This window comes from Heterocephalus glaber, unplaced genomic scaffold, assembly GCF_053883595.1.
Source record: "Heterocephalus glaber isolate CG9 unplaced genomic scaffold, H.glaber_assembly_v1.0 deba00000818, whole genome shotgun sequence".
NCBI classification, from domain to species: Eukaryota; Metazoa; Chordata; class Mammalia; order Rodentia; family Bathyergidae; genus Heterocephalus; species Heterocephalus glaber.
The window spans coordinates 19,624,355-19,644,237 of record NW_028258164.1 but is presented as its reverse complement, the minus strand read 5'-3'; the positions used below and the strand labels follow the sequence as shown (position 1 = coordinate 19,644,237).

Below are 19,883 nucleotides of genomic sequence, written 5' to 3'. Positions count from 1 at the left end.
TCAATTACTAATATCACAAACAAGAGAGGACATCAATACTGAGCTCGTCGAAATGAAGAAGATAATTAACAGTATTCTGAACAACCCTATGCTGTCAGAGACCAGAGAAGCGAGGCCTACCTGGCCTCTCTGAGCACAAAGGAGAAAGGCTGCACTCAGGGTGACTCCATATTGCGGGTTCCAGGGAAAAGCTAGCACACCTAAGATTAAGTTGTTTACCAGAGTATGTACTAGTGGATATTGGAAAGCAGATGAACCTTGTGCTACTTTGATTGCTTGTACCGGTGTTTAGGTGAATAAATGCAAGATGAGCCAGATGCTGGGGCTCCTAAGGGGCCAGAGCCCCCTGGCTGCCCAAAGTTAAAGTGAGTCACGTCTCTTTGTCATTCATCCTTGCTTGCCCCCAGGTCAAGAAGAACAGAGTACCAGGTCTAGGTCCCAGTAGAAGGCTTGACTTGGCCAGTGGGGTGGGTCAGCTACACCATGTCACAAATTTGATCATTTCAATGAAATGGACCAATTCCCTGCAAGATACAATCTACAAAACATAGAGGAGAAATAAAACGCCAGAAACTAGAAACAACCAAATGACATCAAAACGTGAGTGGATGAACAAACATTAGTCCATTCATACAATGGAACATCATGAAGCAATGAAAAAAGCAATAAGAGTGCTCAGGCATCCAGGCACAGGGAAGCCGGCACCGGCCCGGCCCGGAATTCACTGTCCCTGTCAGCGCAGCCAGGGTCCCAGGGAGTCCTTCGGGACAAGGAAGGAAGTGCCTGTTGCAGGACGCAAAAGGCCCCGGGCCACAGGAAGGCAGAGCGCCAGGGCGGCGAACAGCTCACTTGAGACCCGCCTGTGCCACTGCGGAGCTCAGCTCAGGCGCCCAGCGGAGCCCTCAGGGCAAGGATCCCAGCGGGGCGTCACTGTGGCCCCAGGAACAAACCATCAGATAAACAGGAAAGGGCAGGGTCCTCCTATGCAGAGGAGTCCCCAGTGCTTGATGGAGATGCTCTGCCCTCTGGGGAGCCTAGGTCCCCGCCCTCGCTCTGAGCTGTGCCAGCCCGGCATTCTCTCAGTTTTCCTGGAAGCTAAACCTCTTCCAAACAAAAGTGAATCAAGACATTTAAAGACCTGAATTGAACAAGCAAAAGTTCAGGGTGTGATTTCTACGGTCACTAGGGAAACACCAGAAACCAGATACATCACTCCTAACTGCAAGAGAAAAGGAAAAGTCAGGCATGGTGGTGCTTCCCACCAATCTCAGATCTCGGACACTCAGGCAGGAGCACCTCTGTGAGGTCGAGACCAATCTGGGCTACTGAGAAAAACCTACACTCTCTCTCTCTCTCTCTCTCTCTCTCTCTCTCTCTCTCTCTCTCTCTCTCTCTCTCTCTCTCTCTCTCCTTCTCTCTCTGAAAAAGAAACAGTGAGGTGAATTACTTCTGAAGAAATAAGGAAAAGCTTCAAGCCTACTTAGAGAAAGCAAGAGAGAGAGGAAGAGAGAATAAGGTGGTAGAAATAAGCACGAATATACGAACATACTCTCTTTATGCTACACATCCTCATAAAGTCCTGGCAGAGCTGGGGCCCCTGGCAACCTCAGGGCCTGATCTCAGCACGGGGCTTTGCTGCCCTCCGGTGGCCGATGGACATAAAGACCATCACATTAAGTGAAATAAGCCAGACTCAGAAAATAAGTACATGGATTTTTAAAAAATGGACATGAAAGCAGGAGGGACACTACTTGACCAGAGAAAGGGAATAAAGAAGAGGAAGAAGTAGGTGTGAGGCAGGGTAATAGGGGGCTAGATATGATCAAAATATGTTATAGGCCTGTATGAAAATCCCGCAATGAAAACCAGCCTTTTTAAAAACTACTATACCCTAAAATTAATACCTATAAAAAAGAACAGTTCAGTAACATAATCAAAAAGAAATAGAACCTCTAACAAACAATCAAAAGGGAACGGGAGATACAAGAAAACATTGTGGCAGAAATGAAGAATGCCTTGAAGGATGATCAGGTTAGAAATGACTGGGGAAAAGATCGGTGAGCTGGATGATAAGTCAATAGAAACTCCCTAGGCTGAAAGACAAAGAGAAAACAAAAGAATAAAAAAAAACCCCAGAACGTTCAAGAATTGTGGGACAATTACAAAAGGCATAACATGCCCATAATGGGAACTCTAGAAGAAGAGAGGAACGTACAAAATAACTGAAGTAATAGTAGCTCAGAATTTTCTAAAATGAAGGACACACACCAAATCTCAGGTTCAAGAACCTTTACAACAATAAGCAAGGTAAATACAGAAGAAATTATAAGTACACGTATCAAATTCAATGTGTAAAAATCAAAAACAAAGAAAATCTTGTAAAAAGCAGGGGGATAAGACCTTACCTACGGAAAGACAAAGGTAAGAATTACACCAGCGTTCTCAGAAATCATGTAAGCAAGAAGAGAATGCAGGAAAATATGTAAGGTGTTGAAACAAATAACCCATCCGTACAATGCTAAAATTCTTTGTACGCCAAACTTTATTTCTGACATAAAGAAAAATGTCTTTTTCAAATAACAACTGAAGAAATGTAATGCCAACAGATATGCTAGACAAGAAATGTTCCAATAAGTTCTTTAGAGATAGAAATCAAATATGACAAGAAAGAGACCAAGGAAGCAGAAAGGAAAGAAGGAATTAAGGAAGGTAGAAGGAAGAAAGACAGGAGAGGGGGAGGAAAAGAGGTGGGGAGGGGCGGACAGTAACAAGGGAAGGGAGAAAGAAAGGGCACTGGAGAGGAATAAAGAAAGGTAAAATAGAACATTTTATTCTTAATCTATTAGATAACTGCTCAAAGTAATAGTAGCAACACTATATTGGGTGCATAGAATTTATGAATGAGTGGAATCGGTGACAGCAACAGTGGCAGGGATGGTGAAACTTTCATAGCTTTCAGTGATACAAACAGCCTGCTGCAGCACAAGTGCCATAGGTTTGCCACCACTGGCATAGGGAGCAGTAGCACGGGGGAATTGAGAATGCCCCGCTATAAGGCACCTATGTTACCAGAGAAGCAGTATACTGTTATTTGAAACAAACAAGTTAGACTTGGTGGTCTTAGAGAAGCTGTAAATATATATTGCAAACTCTATGCCAAGCACTAACTTTTTTTCTAAACTTTTATTTATTTAATATTTCTTTTTGGTACTGGGGATTGAACTCTGGTCCTTGCACTTGCGCAGCAGGTGGCAAAACCACTGAGCTAAATCCTTGCCCCACACAAATATTTTTAAAAGGGATAATTGATATGCTAAGTGAAGAGAGAAAATGTATTCATTAAAGAAACAAGGCAAGAAAAATGACAGAAGGACTACTCTCTAGAATATGAAAAGAACTGAAAAGAATCTGACCCCTCAGATTCAAAGACCCAATTCAAACATGGGCACCTGAAGGGAACAGACATTTCTCAAAGAAGTAAAAGCAGCAAACCAATATATGAAAAAATGTTCAACATCACTCATCATTCAAGAGATGCAGATGAAAACAACACTGAGATTCCACCTCACACCACAAAGAATGGCTGCTATCAAGAAATCATCCAATCACAAACGCTGGCAGGGTTGTGGGGAGAAAGGAACCCTTCTCCACTGCTGGTGGGAGTGTAGACTGGTGCAGCCACTGTGGAAATCAGTACGGAGATACCTCAAAGAACTAGGGCTAGAGGTCCCATTTGACCCAGCTATTCCCCTGCCGGGTATCTTCCCCAAAGAACTAAAACAATCATACCACAGTGATATATGTGACCCCACGTTCATAGCGGCACAGTTTGTAATAGCTAAAGCTTGGAGGCAGCCCAAGTGGCCATCAACTGGAACCTGGATAAAGAAAATGTGCGGGTTTTTAATAAAAGCCATAAAGAATGAAAAAGTATGAAAAACTAGAGTCATTTACAGCTAAATGGATGTCTATCAAGGACATGCTCTTAAGGGAAACAAATAGGACACACATGTGTAAATACCAAATACTTTGGCCAGTGTGAGAAACTGATAGTGTAAACAAGGGTTCAAGTGATTAAAATGGACAATGGATCATTTGAAATAGGAAAAAAGGTCCAAAGACGAAGGGGTGAAGGGAGGAGAATGGGAAAGATAAAGAGGGAAAGGAAAAGCTATGAGAAAAGAAAACATAAATGGAAATGATGTCTATGTAAATAGGGAAGGGTGGAGGGGGTGAAGGGCACACAGGTAATGGGGGAAAAAAATAAGAACCAAGATACATCATGTACAGGTACAAACACCCAATGATAAGTGGAAATGAATCATATACCTGAAATGTACCAATAAAAGAGCTTAAAATTTAGAAATTAACAAAGCAACAAAAGAAAAACGAGGGAAGATTTTTGAAGAAATGAAAAACTGTCATGACTAGAAAACACAAGCACGGTAGAGATTAACTGAACTATATCAATGATTATTGTTAATCTGAATTACCTAAATATAACAATTTAAACATAAAGACTGTCAGAGTATACTTTTGAAAAAACTTCAAGTATAGCTTTTCTAGTCTACATAATTCCATTTGACACAAGTGAAAGTGGAAGGATAGAGAAGGATGATATACCATGGCAACACAACCCAATGAAATCTGAACTAGCAATATCAATTTCAGACAAAGCAGACTTCAAGAAAGATTCAGGGATAAAGCATTGTACTAGATAATGATAAATGGAGTCAGCTCTCCAAGAAAGCATAGTAAATCTTAACATATATGCACCTGAACAATTGATTCTCAAAATGGGGGGGGGGGGAAGACCATTAGAGCTACCAGAAGAAATAGACACATCCCTTATTATAGTTGGAAACTTCAACACTCTTCAATCAGTAATTGATAGATGCAGCTGAAAGAAAAAATGGAAGTGCACAGTTGAATGAAAGGCCACCATCAATTCATCGGATGTAACTGACATTTCATAAATACTTCATCCAACAAAGCAGAACACATTCTCTTGAAGCTCACAGGGAACGTTTACTAAGACAGACCCCATTCTAGGCCACGGGACGGATGTTAACAAATCATAGTTTGTTCTTGTACTACAATGCAATTAAGCTCGATATCCATAATAGAGACATAGCTAGAAAATTCCCAAAATATTTAGACTGTAACACACTTCCAAATCACATCTACCAGGAGCGTCTCAAGAAACTTTAAAATATTTTAAAGTAAATGATGAGAACACAAATTATCAAAATATGTTGAAGGCAGCAAAACCAGTGCATAGAGGAAAGTTGATAACATTGAAAGCATAGTGTTAGAAAAAAAGAAACAGTAATCTAAGCTTCCACTTTAGGAAGCTACCCAAATGAGAGCAATAGAAAATGAATGCAAGGGCCAGGGATTGAGAGCTCAGTGGTTCCGCCACCTGCCTCACAAGTGCAAGGTCCCAAGGTTCGATCCCCGGTACCCAAATAAAGAAATAAATAAAATGAATGCAAACAAAAGAAAAAAACAATAAAAATTATTGCATAAATCAATACAATTGAAAAATAGAAAAATTTTTAAATATTGCTAAAAGCAGAATATGGTTCTTTGAAGATCAATGAAATCGATAAATCCGAACCAGGCTCATCAAGACAAAGAGAGAAAGAGGTCAATTACTAATATCACAAACAAGAGAGGACATCAATACTGAGCTCGTCGAAATGAAGAAGATAATTAACAGTATTCTGAACAACCCTATGCTGTCAGAGACCAGAGAAGCGAGGCCTACCTGGCCTCTCTGAGCACAAAGGAGAAAGGCTGCACTCAGGGTGACTCCATATTGCGGGTTCCAGGGAAAAGCTAGCACACCTAAGATTAAGTTGTTTACCAGAGTATGTACTAGTGGATATTGGAAAGCAGATGAACCTTGTGCTACTTTGATTGCTTGTACCGGTGTTTAGGTGAATAAATGCAAGATGAGCCAGATGCTGGGGCTCCTAAGGGGCCAGAGCCCCCTGGCTGCCCAAAGTTAAAGTGAGTCACGTCTCTTTGTCATTCATCCTTGCTTGCCCCCAGGTCAAGAAGAACAGAGTACCAGGTCTAGGTCCCAGTAGAAGGCTTGACTTGGCCAGTGGGGTGGGTCAGCTACGCCATGTCGCAAATTTGATCATTTCAATGAAATGGACAAATTCCCTGCAAGATACAATCTACAAAATATATTGGAGAAATAAAACACCTGAAACTAGAAACAACCAAGTGATATCAATAAGTGAGCGGATGAACAAACTTTAGTTCATTCATACAATGGAATATCATGAAGCAATGCAAAAAGCAATAACAACTTAAAAAGAGGGGCTGGTATGTAGTGTACTGGTAGCCTGCTTGCCTAGCATGTCCAATGCCTTGGGTTCAATCTCCACTACTGAATATCAGCAACAAAACAAAAGGAAATATACATGCAAAGAAGCCAGGTGTGGTGGCACATGCTGCTAACTTCAGGTACTTAGAAGGATGTGGCAAGAACATCACATGTTTGAGGCCAGCTTGGGTAACTTGGTGAGATAAGATCTGAAAATAAAATTGAAAAGGGTTAAAAATGAAGTTCAGTGCTTCTTGTATTCAACTTTCTGTAAGGGGAGAAGATGCATGGAGAAGCCTTCCGTACATATTCCTAAGTGAAAGTATTTGGCCTAAAACTCCTCCCTACTGTATTACTCCAACTGTATGACATGTTGAAATGGCAAAACTACAGGCACTTGGGCTAGGGAGTGAGCTTAGAGCTCAGTGGTAGACCACTGCCTACCATGCTGGAGGACCCGTGTTCAATTCCTTGCAGTGCGAGGACATATACATATAGATGTAGATGTAGATATAGATATAGGTATACAATAAAAAGCAACAGGTGTCACCAGGTTATTAGCTTATTAGGATTTGGGGCGAATGTGAGGGGAAGTGTAAATATATGAAGAACAGGGAAGTTTCAGTGTAAAGAAATTATTCCATACAATACTATTAGGATGGATATATAACATTATGCATTTGTCAAAATTCATAGAATTACACAACACAGAGTGAACCTTAATGTAAACTATAGTCTTTACTTAATAAAACACATAAAAGGGTTGGTTCCTTAACTGTATCAAATGTACCACACTAATGCAAGATGTTAATATTAAGGGAAACTGTGGAGAAGAAAATCTATGGGAACCCTGTATGATTGACTCAACTTTTCTGCAAAACTAAATTCTAAAAACCAGTCTATTAATTTAACAAAAATAGCTATCACTTTTAGATACCTTCTAAACCTACCTGCAGTAGGTAGATTTTCCTTCTTCAGTCTTCCTTATCACCCTGAGGACACAGGAAGGGAACACTACATGTTCCCTTTCATTCACGGATTTTAGTTTTGTTGTTTTTGTTTTCTCCTCTCCTGGAATGACAGGTAAGCTTCGTTAGTTTTCTGTAGTCATTATTGGCAACCACTATCTCTTCCTGTTCCCAGCCTGAACATAGTCTTGGCTAATTACTACCATAATCTTTAATTAGTTGTTGTTTGGCACAATGAATGATCACTATTTCCTAAGCCTGAACTGTTTCCAACTCATTCCATAGTAGAGTTATAACCGTCTCAAGTGTCTGCTTGGATCTTGATCATTTATTAGGCCAAACAATCAATATTTGTTCTTATAGAAGTACGATTTTGTCCCTAACCTACTTCTTTCAAAATGAAATGTTTATGGATATTTTCCCTCTTGCACATTTCTTCACACTGGAAACTCTCAAAACTCTTGAAAATATGGATGCTTCTCCCAGTTTTATGGTATAGAGCACAGGTTAGCCAACTTTTCTTGTAAAGGGCCTGATCATAAGTACTGCTGGTTTTGCCAACTTCTATCTCAAATGACTCACTGTGTCTTTCTATTGTGAAAGCCATCCATAGGAGTTCACGCATAGGAGTCAAATTGAGCCTCAATAGCCCTAAGCAGTAAGCTGCTCTAAACGTGCTGCCTCTGAACTTCTTTCTCTCGCTGTCTCACTTTACCTACCGGTGTTTTGTGGGTCACTTCCTATGTAAACTGCCCGGGGATCTGGTATCTCAGGGTCAGTAACCCAAACTTAAGGTAACTGCAATAGAAAGATGAAACATGCATTAACATGGTGAATAGATTTGAAACTAAGATTGATGGGGAAAGAAATTGTGAACACAAAATGAGAAGACAGGTGTAAGAGTACTGAGAAAAGATAAAGCACTCCACACATATAAGGTGAGAACATTTATATTATGGTTGTCATTAGAGTCTGAACCAGAAAATTGCTGTATAAAACACTGCCAATTCAAAGCTACTCTTAATTAGGAAGGCAAGCAGTCATATGAACAATATGAAACAGATGATTGAAAAATAACAGCATCAAAGTACTATAGAAAATTTAAGCTGCATGTTTCATAGCTTTTTATAGATTTTCCTGTCAAATAAAGTTTGTAGAATAACAATGTCTCTATATGAGTTAGCCAGATAAAAAAAGGTAACATTTGCAGTCGTGTTTTTGACCTACTTTGAAAGTGAGAAAAACATTATAGAAAGAGTTGACTTTTCTTTTAAACATAACCTATCCTAATTTCCTTCCTCTTTTCCCAAACGCAGTGAAACTCATTAAATTGGTGTCTATTCATGTTCATGGTTTTATGATTTTCACCCCACATCCATGGCCCTATAAGCAATATACACTGTAAGTTTTGTGATTTTAAAATTTACATAAATATGGTCATGCTGTTCAAATCATTCTGTAACTTGCTGTGATCACACAACATTACCACTGAGACCCATCCATGCTGATATATGTTTATTGAGTATACACACGTCTTTGGAGAGATCCTGCCTCTTCTATTGGATAAGTTATTTTGTGTGTCCTTTAATAAAATACATCAGGGATTCACAAGTGGAGCAATTTTGGCCAGGGCAGTGTCTGGAGCCATTTGGGGGATGTGACACTGCCATCTAATGGGTAGAGGCCAGCGAAGCTGCTAAGCTTCCCACAGTGCACAGGACTGCTCCCACATCGAAGACGCATCTGGTCCAAAATGTTAACAGTGCCGAGAAAAATCCATGGTATAAATAGAAACCATCTATTCTACATTCCTGAAGGACTCCTGAAAATGGGGAAGTAACCCAAATAGACCATTCCAGCTGAGGTAGTACCCATTCTGCCTGATGGATCATCAGAACTGTGTCTTCCATGCACTAGAGAATCTTTGCTTCTTACACATGGATTTTCAACTGTTTTATGGATAACCATTATTGCTTATTTTGGGGGTTGTGTTTATGGGCATGGGTACTGTGTGTATGTGTGTGTGTGTGTGTGTGTGTGTGTGTGTATTATGCTAGGAGAGAATACCCACAAGTTGGATCCTTTGTATTCTTCATATTAATAGGAAAATATAATTAGAATTAAACTAGATTTAAGGCAGCAAAGAGTAACCATATTTTAGGATCCCATACATGGTGTTAAAAGATAATTTTTAAATGATAAAATCATGATTCTCCTATACAAAATAAACATTTGTTAAAGATTTTACTCTTCTCATGAATTTGAAAAATGTTAAGGTATTGACCAGTTTAAAAGAGAATCCAAAGAATAGACACAAGGGCCAGGGATTTAGCTCAGTGGTTTTGCTGCCTGCTGCGCAACACAAGGACTCAGGTTCGATCCCTGGTACCAAAAAAAAGAAAACAACAAGGAATAGACACAAATACAGTGGACTCTTGACCTACAAACTCAATCGGTTTCCAAGGACTGGTTGTAACTCAAGTTGGTTGTAAGTCAATACAGCCGAGATCTGAATTTTTACCTGGGTACACACTATAGATAACAAAAGGCAGACTTAGGTCCATTAACCTAGTTAACCCAAGTTGTTCGTATGTCAGGCCAGTCGTATCTTGAGGGTCCAATGTATAGGGGAAGAACAGTGAAATGAATGTGCAAATTGAGACAAGATTGGCTCTTCCATCATAGGAGAGAGAGACTGAGCTTCTCTCCTCTGCCAGACAGGAAATAATTTGGTGTTTATAAACAACAAATGCTTTGCATTTCTATCCATTATCAATCATTTACAAAGTTGTAAAGCAGCTCCCAAAGGACAAGATAACCCAATAGGGAGTAGGACTTCTTTTCCTGTAAAGGCATAAATTTAAGAATGTATAGCCCAAACTTCAGAATATATACAACCTACTATTGTGATTATCTTGTGTAAGCTGTGAAGCAAATACAGGATTTCCACTACCCCCAAGAGAATGGATGTTTCTTTTGTCAGTCATCATGGGAAGAACACACTCCAGGGCAGTAAAACAATGCCAGGCCCAGGTTGAGACAGTTTGGAGAACTTCCTTCTCTAAGGTGGGAAAAATTGGACCTCAGTCCCAAAGTAGGGAGGTACCCAGAGTCGCCTGTCTCTTGCCTCCCTGATCTGCCTCCCTACCAAAGGATGGATGTGGGAATGAGGCAGGGCGTCATAGTTTCAGTTTGGATGTGTCAGTTCTAAACCTATCTAATTCTCCTGGCTGTTGTAAATTATTCTGTTTTAAGTTTCTTTTCCTTGATTTTCAAGATAAAGTGGATGATTTTAGCACATTTTAGATATGAGGAATTTGGAGAAGGAATGACCTTGCTTGGAGACCATAATAGGATGACTCATCAGTGGTCATCAGGGGAAGACAGTGATATCCAGCAGCATTACTGTCCAGAAGAAAGACAAAAAGGCAGGGGTCAAAAGTGACTGGGCCTGAATATTCATTAGGCACTAACCTGGGGACATCAGAAACAGGGAAATAATTTGAGGAATGACAGTTTTCTGCAGTTTTGCTGATTTGAGCTTACACCACGGAAGCTGGGCTTGAATCTGAAGTATGACTTTTGCTGTCAAAGATTATTAAAGTCTGAGACTCGTGTTACTGGTTGTGGGAACATTTTATAAACAAGAAAGATTGAAAAATGCCATGATAAAGGTGATAGGATAAAAGTGTGCTTTTCTTCAGTTGTAAAATTCAGTTCCTCATTTGGTCTAGAAATGGTGAACAAACTCATAGGTAATAGGTAACAAGACAATCAACAGCAAGAAAAAATTCAAGATCATGATGATCCAGTCTTCCAGAGGATTTAATCACCTGCAATTTGAATTACTATGCTTAAGACACCTTCTGCAGAATTCTTTGCATAAGCCTATTAAAGACAGTTCATGAAATGTGCTTCTCATTTTGTGCCACCTATTCAGATATAGGTTTGGCTTTATACTCATAAGTCCAAGACCACAGAAATTCACTCTCTTATTTGATTTAGTAAGAATTAGTATGCTAAGCCTAAATTTTACACTTCTCAGCCTAAATGTCAAGGACAACTGTAGGTACATGATTAGCCCCCAGATGGGGGAATTTGCATCAGAAAGGCAGCATGTCTCATAGAAAGGTCTGGAACCTTGGTCTTAAATTGCACCCTGACACCTACTAATTGAAAAATCTTGAATAATTTGAATCTCAATGGGTTTTTACTTAATCTTATTAAAATGAATGGTTTAATCAGATGATTCTTCTTTTATTTATTTATTTATATATTTTTTGGTACTGGAGATCAAACTTGGGACCTTGTGTTTGCTAGGCAGGCAGTGGAACCACTGAGCTAAATCCCTGGCCCCTAACCAGATGATTCTTATTGGTTCATCTAGCTAAAGTTTCTTTGATTTTATAAAGCAGTTGTCCAGAATTCTTCCAGTTTTGCATGTGGCAGAGGAACAGATGTAACATATGGAAAGATAAGAGCCAAGAACTCTGACTTTTTCTCCACAAAGTTACCGACTAGACATCAAAGCGTTTGTATCTGATGTTTTAAATGACTTCAAATTTTGTCTTTTGTTCTCTTTACATCCATAGCTTTTTCACATACAGGGTAAACTAGTTAAATTAAGTCAAATAATAATAAGGAAATAATTGACATCTATTAAAGCTATTAAAAATCAGGAAAATACATATGCTGGAAAAGCTATAGGAAAACAGCACACACCCATGCTGATGTTACTGGCAAAACATTTTGAGGTGACATTTTGAATATACTTATCAAGTATCATAAACTTGTTTGACTTAGTAAACCCCCTAGTCCAAATTTATATTTAGGATTGCTCTATTTCTCCAATTCTAAGTCTCAACTTTAAAATTTAATATCAATTCAATAATGTTTAAAAAGGAAAAACCAAATATACTAAAATGTTACTTGATACACAATAAAAGAATATGTATACCTTGGAATAAAAGAAGTATGAAAATATTAAAAGAGAAAAATCCATATACAAAAATATACTCAAAGCAGACTTAGCTTTTGTTTCTTTGCTTTTTTGTTGTTGTTTCTTGGTACTGGTGATTGAACTAGGGTCCTTGTGCTTGCGTAGCAGGTGGCAAAACCACTGAGCTAAATCCCTGGCCCAAATTAACCTGGGAAGTTGGATTGGTTGTTTTGTCTTGTTTTGGTACCAGGGATCGAACTTGGGTCCTTGTGCTTGCACAGCAGGTGGTGAAACCACTGAGCTAAATCCCTGGCCCTCTTTGCTTTGTTTTTTGAGATAGGATCTTGTGATGTAATCTAAAATGACCTTATACTTACTATGTCGCTCAGACTGGCGCTGCACTCTCCAAAATCCTCCTGTCTCAGCCTCTTGATTCTAGGATTATAGGCACCCCTCTGTGTGGCATAGAGCAGAGTTATTTATAATTTCGAAAAATAGCACTGGCATCTAGTAATAAGAAAATGAAGAAATAAAGCATGTAATATACAAATACAGTGGATGTAACACAGCTCTTAAAAATTCTACAAAAAAGTGAAAAAGGAGGCATAGTTCCAAATTATTGTTACAAAATCTGTAAAATGTATAAGTGCATAAAATATAGTTTTATCAACTTAGCAATATGTTCATATGGATAAAAATATTAAAAGATTTCAAACAAATGAGAAATTATGTCACTGAGATACTGGAATTGCATATATGTGTGTATTTTTAAATGTCTTTCATATAGTTAAAATGTTTCAATCACAAGTAAAAGTTCTTAGAAACATTCATGTTTGTATTATACATATTTAAAGTGTACAACATAATGTTTTCACCTATAGTCCACCAAAAAAAGTATACATACTTCAGAAAAAAACATATAAATATTTTAATACTCAATTTATTGAGACATCATGAGATTAATGTAAGTTACCTTTGGCCTCTACCATTACACGAGGTGCTCAAAGTGGTGCCTGTGCACGTCCAGACATTTATTAGTATGGCAAACTGCTGAGTTTTAATGTTTGTAATGCTTTTAAAACATTTAAAATAGTCGTTTTGGACTTACATCCTAATTTCAATGTTATCCTCACCATCAGGACTTCTACCATGCACCGGTACTTCAAAAATTTTTATTAATCTTTCAGATATTTGTAGTGCATCTAGGAGTTAATTTTATCAGAGGGAGGGAGTTTCTTATCTCTTGTATAATTAATTGAGGCTTTCATACATGACTTGATAATCATTGGTTTCCCCTTAAAAATATTACACACTATTACACACACATGCACAGTGAGAGTCTTGTGAGTTCTCTACCCTGTGACACTCAACCAAAGCCTTATATAATTTTTCCTTTTGAATTTTTTTATTCTTTCCGAGAACCTTTGACATTTTTTAACCATTGATTTTTTTTTTTTTTTTTGGTACCAAGAATTGAACTCAGGACCTTGCGCTTGCCAGGCAGGTGCGGCACCGTTGTGCTAACCCCTGGCCCCTACCTTCCAAATTTAAAACATTGGTTGCTTATACCCTGGTCCTGGATAGATTTGTCAGTTTTACTTTGGCTAGGGCTAGGTCTTTTCAAACGGACCATTTAATGTTTTCCCTCAACTTTAAAAAAACTTCCGTTTGTTCTGGAATCTTTTAAACATGCCAATAACCCATACACTGGATGTCTACTCTGTGGCTCTACCTGCTTTTTCTAAGCCTGCTAGGACATAGGCTTGGGGAAAACCTCCCCTGCTCTGAGTCTGACCCATCCCAGTACAGCCAGCCCCTCATGTCTGTGGAAAGCTGCCCCACCTGGAGAGCGGTTCGCCATGGCAGCCGGCCTCTTCCCTCCCTTCCAACCTACAGCCAAACCAAACGAACGAACAGAAATGTGAGGAGGCAAAGCCCGCAAATCTTGTTCAGTACAGAGAGGTCTGGAGGGCTGGGCCTCAATCACATTTTTTACATACGTCAGTTTTAGAAACCTCTCACAAGACTGAGACTCCACCGCCACAGTCAGGCACCACAGCTGCTAGGAAGGTACTGCTAACGGTCGCCAAGTGCGCGCCAGTTGGGAAGTTCCCGGATGTTCTTACGATGCATGCCCATTGTGGCGCAGGTACCTGAGAGTGCGCATGTGCAGGTAGTAGTACTGAAGGAGGTGCAAAATATGCCTTGACATCAACGCGTAGAGTCCTACAAGTTCAACTAGGCTGTAAGAGAACTTCAATAGTGGGGATTTTTTATGGCAGTTTATCTGCCTGATCCAAGACCCCACCCAGGACCACACACTGCAATTTGCTATCGTGTCATTTTTCATTTTTCTTTATTAAGTTTTATTAGCACATTATTGCAGTACATAATGATTGAATTCCTCTTGGGGAGTTGGTAAATGTACATAACACATCTTAATTCTTTTTCCATTCCTTTCCCTTCATCCTTTTTCTCCTCCATTCATCTCTTGGTCCCCTTCCCTTTTGCAAAAATCTATCTCTCTGATTTTTATTTTATTTTCCTCTTTATTTATATTTTGGGTTTCTTATACAAGAGAAACCATGTCATATTTAAGGTTGTATGTCTGATTTATTTCACTTAACATTATGGTCTCAAGGTGCATCTATTTTCCTACAAATTTCCTGCCAAGTTTCCTTCAAGATAATCCTTCTACATGACATAGTAATAATACTCCACTTGTGTAAAGACCATATTTTCTATATCCATTCATGCCTTGATGGACATAAAGGCTGCTTAGAAGATTTTTGTCTTATGAGTTGTGCTGCTATAATCAGTTTTTCAGTTTGTCTTTAATGACATTCACATTTTGAGGTTGTTTTTTAGTATTTGGGATCCAACCCAGAGCTTCATTAATGCTAGGCCAGTGCTCTACCACTGAGCTAAATCCCCAGGTCTGGCATTGACTTTTTTTAAGAAGACAGCATGGGTGTTTTGTATAATGTGTCCATCTATTCCGTGTTATCTCCTGATATCTCAAAATCAGGTTATGAATAGGTGGTAGAAGTTCATACGTGATAAGGTTTGCATCCCTGTGGCTGTGTTGTCTCAGAAGGCATGTCATAGGATTTGGTGTTGACTAATCTTTTGGTTGAGGTGGTGTCTTCCAGCTTTCTCCACTATAAAGATACCTTTTCCCTCATTGCAGTTAAGGGCCTTTTTTTTTTTTTTTTTTGGTTCCTGTTCCCCATGGAATCTCCATAGGGTCTTTTATTACAGCATGTCAAATATAAATCTCTTTAACTTTACACCTGCCTTGCTCTTATGAAATTCCCTCTACCAGTTGGCAGTCTTACTATGAACCCAGAACCTCCAGCTAGAAACCTCAGGGGTCTTTAATTACTCCTTGTCCATATGTAGCCAAGAGGTCCTAGAGATTCTCAGAAACATCTCCCAAATCAGACACCTCTTCTACTTTAATAATTCAACAGTCTAAGGGACTGTATTTGGTGAGGATTTAGGCAACATATTCTCTAAGGAAGAGGATGGGATGTATACATTTATGCTCAGGGAGAGTTGGAACCCTGTAAAAGACACTTTTGTCGTGCATAGTTGTAGGAACATCCCAGCTTCTTTTGGGAAAACACCTCCACCTTCAACCCAAGACCTCCAATCTGTACTTTCAGGAGTCGATTTTTTCGGATTTAACCAAATAAGAACAGTCATTTCCATGGTTATACAGGTTGGTTATGAATAAATCATTTACAAAAGGCCAATCAGAACAAATGTGAAGAATGTTATTTGAAATGATGGAAATGCATATCTTCTCATCTGGGGAAATCATCTGAGAGCTGCTACAGCCCAAGGGAAGCCTGGGATAGATAAGACTAGGTATGCCTAAGAACCAAGAAGTGGAGCCAGGTCTGAGGAAGAAGAACAAGACAGTGAATGCTGGAAGTTTTTTAATCCTTCCTGAAGTCAGATGTCAGAATTGAACAAACAAACCAGCTTTTTGTTACTTAAGGCTTTCAAATTTATTTCTTACTTTTAGCCTGAAATATGGTTAAGTGATATGGGTCACAAATTCGGCCATAAGAGAAGAATAAATTATGGGAGACACTATTAAAAAAATCACTTTAAAATTTATTCCAGTTGAAAAGGATGCATATGCTGCTGTTGGGATGGGAGAGCCCAATGCTTGTTGTGCCTACAAGGAAGAAAAGGAGCAAGCTAAAGTGGGCTGACTAAGGCTGAAGAACCTCTGCTAGGACACTTGCTATGGCTGAAGAGAAAGGCTGAGGCAACGGATGGACACGGGTATGAGTGGCCAAAGACTTTTGCCATGGAGATGACCAGGCCCTGAGCAGACAGCAAGCAATATTGTCAGTGTCTTGAGATCAGCAAAGCAGCAGAGGTCTTGGGGCAGAAGGACTGCAGCTTGCAGCCTAAGACAGCCCTACACACAAGTGAGGTCACAATGGACCACCCTTGCTAGCTGGGGAAGAAATCCCACGAGGACAGGACATGACTGGGCGCTGTGTGGTGGCTGAGCAGCAGGGGAGTCAGGCCCTCCCAGAGACCGATCAAACCTTTCTAGAGCTTGTGGAAGGACCAGGACCCCACGGGTCTTGCCAGGTCAGGAGCTCTAGTGTGGCTCAGGTGGGCCCACACCCTCAGGCTGAGGTGGGCACAGGTCCAGCCGGGAAGCTGCCGGGGACTTGTGGAGAGCGTCAGACACAGGCAGAGCCACTCCTGCACCCACACACTGTACTGTTTTTGACCACACACCTGGGGCAGGGGCCTAGACCCATCCAGGACTCACCGGGGGCTGCCCCACCGCATCTCCAGAACCTCCCCAAGAGCCAAGGTTGGACCTGCCCCCGAGAGGTGTCATGCACGTGCCGTGCAGGTGTCAAGGGCAGGACCTCGAGGGGAGTGACTTGGTCACCGAGACACTATACTGGACACACACAAGTTAACCAAGGAGAGGTTTATCTCGGCTCACACTTGGTAGAGGTTTCAGTCCCTAGTCAGCAGCTCGAAGGCAGCGCGGCATGGCAGAGGGGCCTGGCAGACAGAAAGCAGAGTCCAGGGAGCAGAGGCAGCGAGATGAAGGCTTCCAGGCCCTGAACCAGGTGATTTCTCTCAGCCCAGATCCCACCTCCTGACCACCCAGGTGTACCACGCCCATGAGGCAATCACCTCCCAGAGACGGCTTGTGAGTGCGTGAGGCTCTGTGGACAGGTAGCTCTAAACTGTCCCCAAGGGAGAGGGATGGGAGGGCGATCTTGGGGGCAGGAGGAGGGGCGCGCATCCCTGCAGGTCAGCTTCCCAAGCTGGAGCTCTCTCCTCCCGGGACCAGAGCAGGCGGGGCATGCAGTGACACCGAGCGGCCACCGGAGGGAAGCAGAGCCCTGCGCTGAGATCACGCGCTGAGGTTGCCAGGGGCCCCAGCTCTGCCGGTATTGTATGAGGATGCGGAGCATAAAGAGTATGTTCGTATATTCGTGCTTATTTCTACCACCTTATTCTCTCTTCCTCTCTGTCTTGCTTCCTCTAAGTAGGCTTGAAGCTTTTCGTTATTTCTTCAGAAGTAATTCACCTCACTGTTTCTTTTTCAGAGAGAGAGAGAGAGAGAGAAAGAGCGTGTGTAGGTCTTGCTCGGTGTCCGAGATCTGAGATTGCTGGGAAGCACCACCACACCTGACTTTTCCTTTTCTCTTGCAGTTAGGAGTGATGTATCTGGTTTCTGGTGTTTCCCTAGTGACCGTAGAAATCACACCCTGAACTTTTGCTTGTTCAACTCAGGTCTTTAAATGTCTTGATTCACTTTTGTTTGGAAGAGGTTTAGCTTCCAGGAAAACTGAGAGAATGCCGGGCTGGCACAGCTCAGAGCGAGGGCGGGGACCTAGGCTCCCCAGAGGGCAGAGCATCTCCATCAAGCACTGGGGACTCCTCTGCATAGGAGGACCCTGCCCTTTCCCGGTTATCTGATGGTTTGTTCCTGGGGCCACAGTGACGCCCCGCTGGGATCCTTGCCCTGAGGGCTCCGCTGGGCGCCTGAGCTGAGCTCCGCAGTGGCACAGGCGGGTCTCAAGTGAGCTGTTCATCATCCTGACGCTCTGCCTTCCTATGGCCCAGGGCCTTCTTTGTCCTGCGACAGGCGCTTCCTTCCTTGTCCCGAAGGCCTCTCAGGGACCTGGTGGCTGCGCTGAGCTGACAAGAAGAGTGAATTCTGGGCCGAGCTGGTCCCGGCTTCCTCCCTTCCTGTTCGCCTGCGCTCTGAGCCGCTCTCCTGGCTTCCACACGGTCCTCTGCGTGGCAGTGTCCCCACTGTCCTTTTCCGGGAGGAGGCCTGTAGGGGGGCCGCCTCTGCTGGGCTTCTGCGCCCTGGAAGCTCCTCGCTCCCCTGGGTGCTGAAGGGCAGAGCATGCAGCGAGCCCGCGCAGTGACCTTGGCCCCTGAGGTGCTGGGTCCCAGGCTGTGCTGGTGATTCCAGCCCGGCCTGGCCGGGCCCCAGGAAGCACCGGGTCCCGCCTACGAAGGAGCCCCTTTCTGCCTCGCGGCCACGCGAGTGTGAACACCGGCGAGCCCGGAGCTGGGGCTAGTTTAGTGCATGGTGATAGGTATGGGTCTAGTTTGAATCTTTGGCAGGTTGAAATCCAGTTGTTCCAGCACCAGTTATTAAATAGGCTATCTTTCAGGGAGGAGGATTCTAGTGAAACTCAAAGAAGCTTAGATCACATGACAGCACCCACCACACCACATGACCTATGAGTGGAGGTCAGAGTCCCCATGACAAGGAGGCACTAGGGATCATGGAACATTTTAGAAAAGAGCCTCCAGTCCCAAGAGCTGATGGAGGAAAAGAGGCAGATTGTAGACGTCCAGAGGAAATTGCAAGCACCCTCTTACCACTTAGCTTGGCCACCCGGATCCAGTGCTCCACCACCCTGGCCCTGTCTCCAGCCCTCGTGCTGGGACCCCCAAAGCAGGAGGGGATGGTGCAGTTGGCCACGTGATTAAAATGTGTGGTAGTGGCCCGAACGGTGGGCGCCAGAGGTTCTTTGCCCTTTTTGTTTCTCCGGGTCCAGATGGAGCCCAGGCAGTGCCAGGGCACCACATTCTTGAACAGCTCCTGTGGAGGAAGGCAGCATCACAAGGGCAGAACCCACCCCAGATAGTTGATGGCTTCAGCCATCCACAGGCAGGTGGCCGTGGCCTGAGCTGGACATCAGGAAGCTGCAGATATGGACAGAGACTTCTGCAAATAGCTGGTTTTTCTCCACTGCCCACTAGTGATGTCCAACTTATGACCTAGGACCTAGCACTGATGTGAAAATCAGTGGCATTGTCCCCGTGCCCAACCTCCCAAACCTCCAGCACGAGCAGACATCTGAGTCCCACTCATTCTGTGGTATTGTCTTCTTTCCAACCTCACCTGCCCTCTGCTCCTTTGCCCAGGTCAGTGGCACATTTCCTGGGACAGCTATGACTGGGGGCTCTGTGTGGGTGTCTGCTGTAGAACCCATGAATCTCAAATGCCTACAAAGTGATAAGGCTGGCCAGGTCTCCTGGGATGATGGCAAGGTGACACATGCTCCTGCCTGCACCTCAGTGCACACCCTCCTTGGCCAGTTGGTCTGACTCCCGC

The 19,883-nt window shown here is 42.3% G+C and overlaps 1 long non-coding RNA gene across 4 annotated transcripts in view; it reads right to left on the bottom strand.

Moving 5' to 3' along the window:
- Nucleotides 1-14,340, bottom strand: part of LOC147828986 (uncharacterized) — a 37,476-nt gene extending 23,136 nt beyond the window's left edge. For 2 of the 4 annotated variants that reach the window (XR_015449968.1, XR_015449970.1), the window contains exons 1-3: nt 14,248-14,325; nt 12,625-12,702; nt 7,291-7,411 (exon numbers count right to left, since the gene is read on the bottom strand). This is a non-coding gene — a long non-coding RNA (uncharacterized LOC147828986). Of the gene's footprint in view, nt 1-7,290; nt 7,412-8,027; nt 8,107-12,624; nt 12,703-14,247 lie in introns of all 4 variants that reach the window. The other 2 variants (XR_015449971.1, XR_015449969.1) reach the window with 2 other exon arrangements.
- Between the last annotated feature and the right edge of the window lie 5,543 nt (nt 14,341-19,883).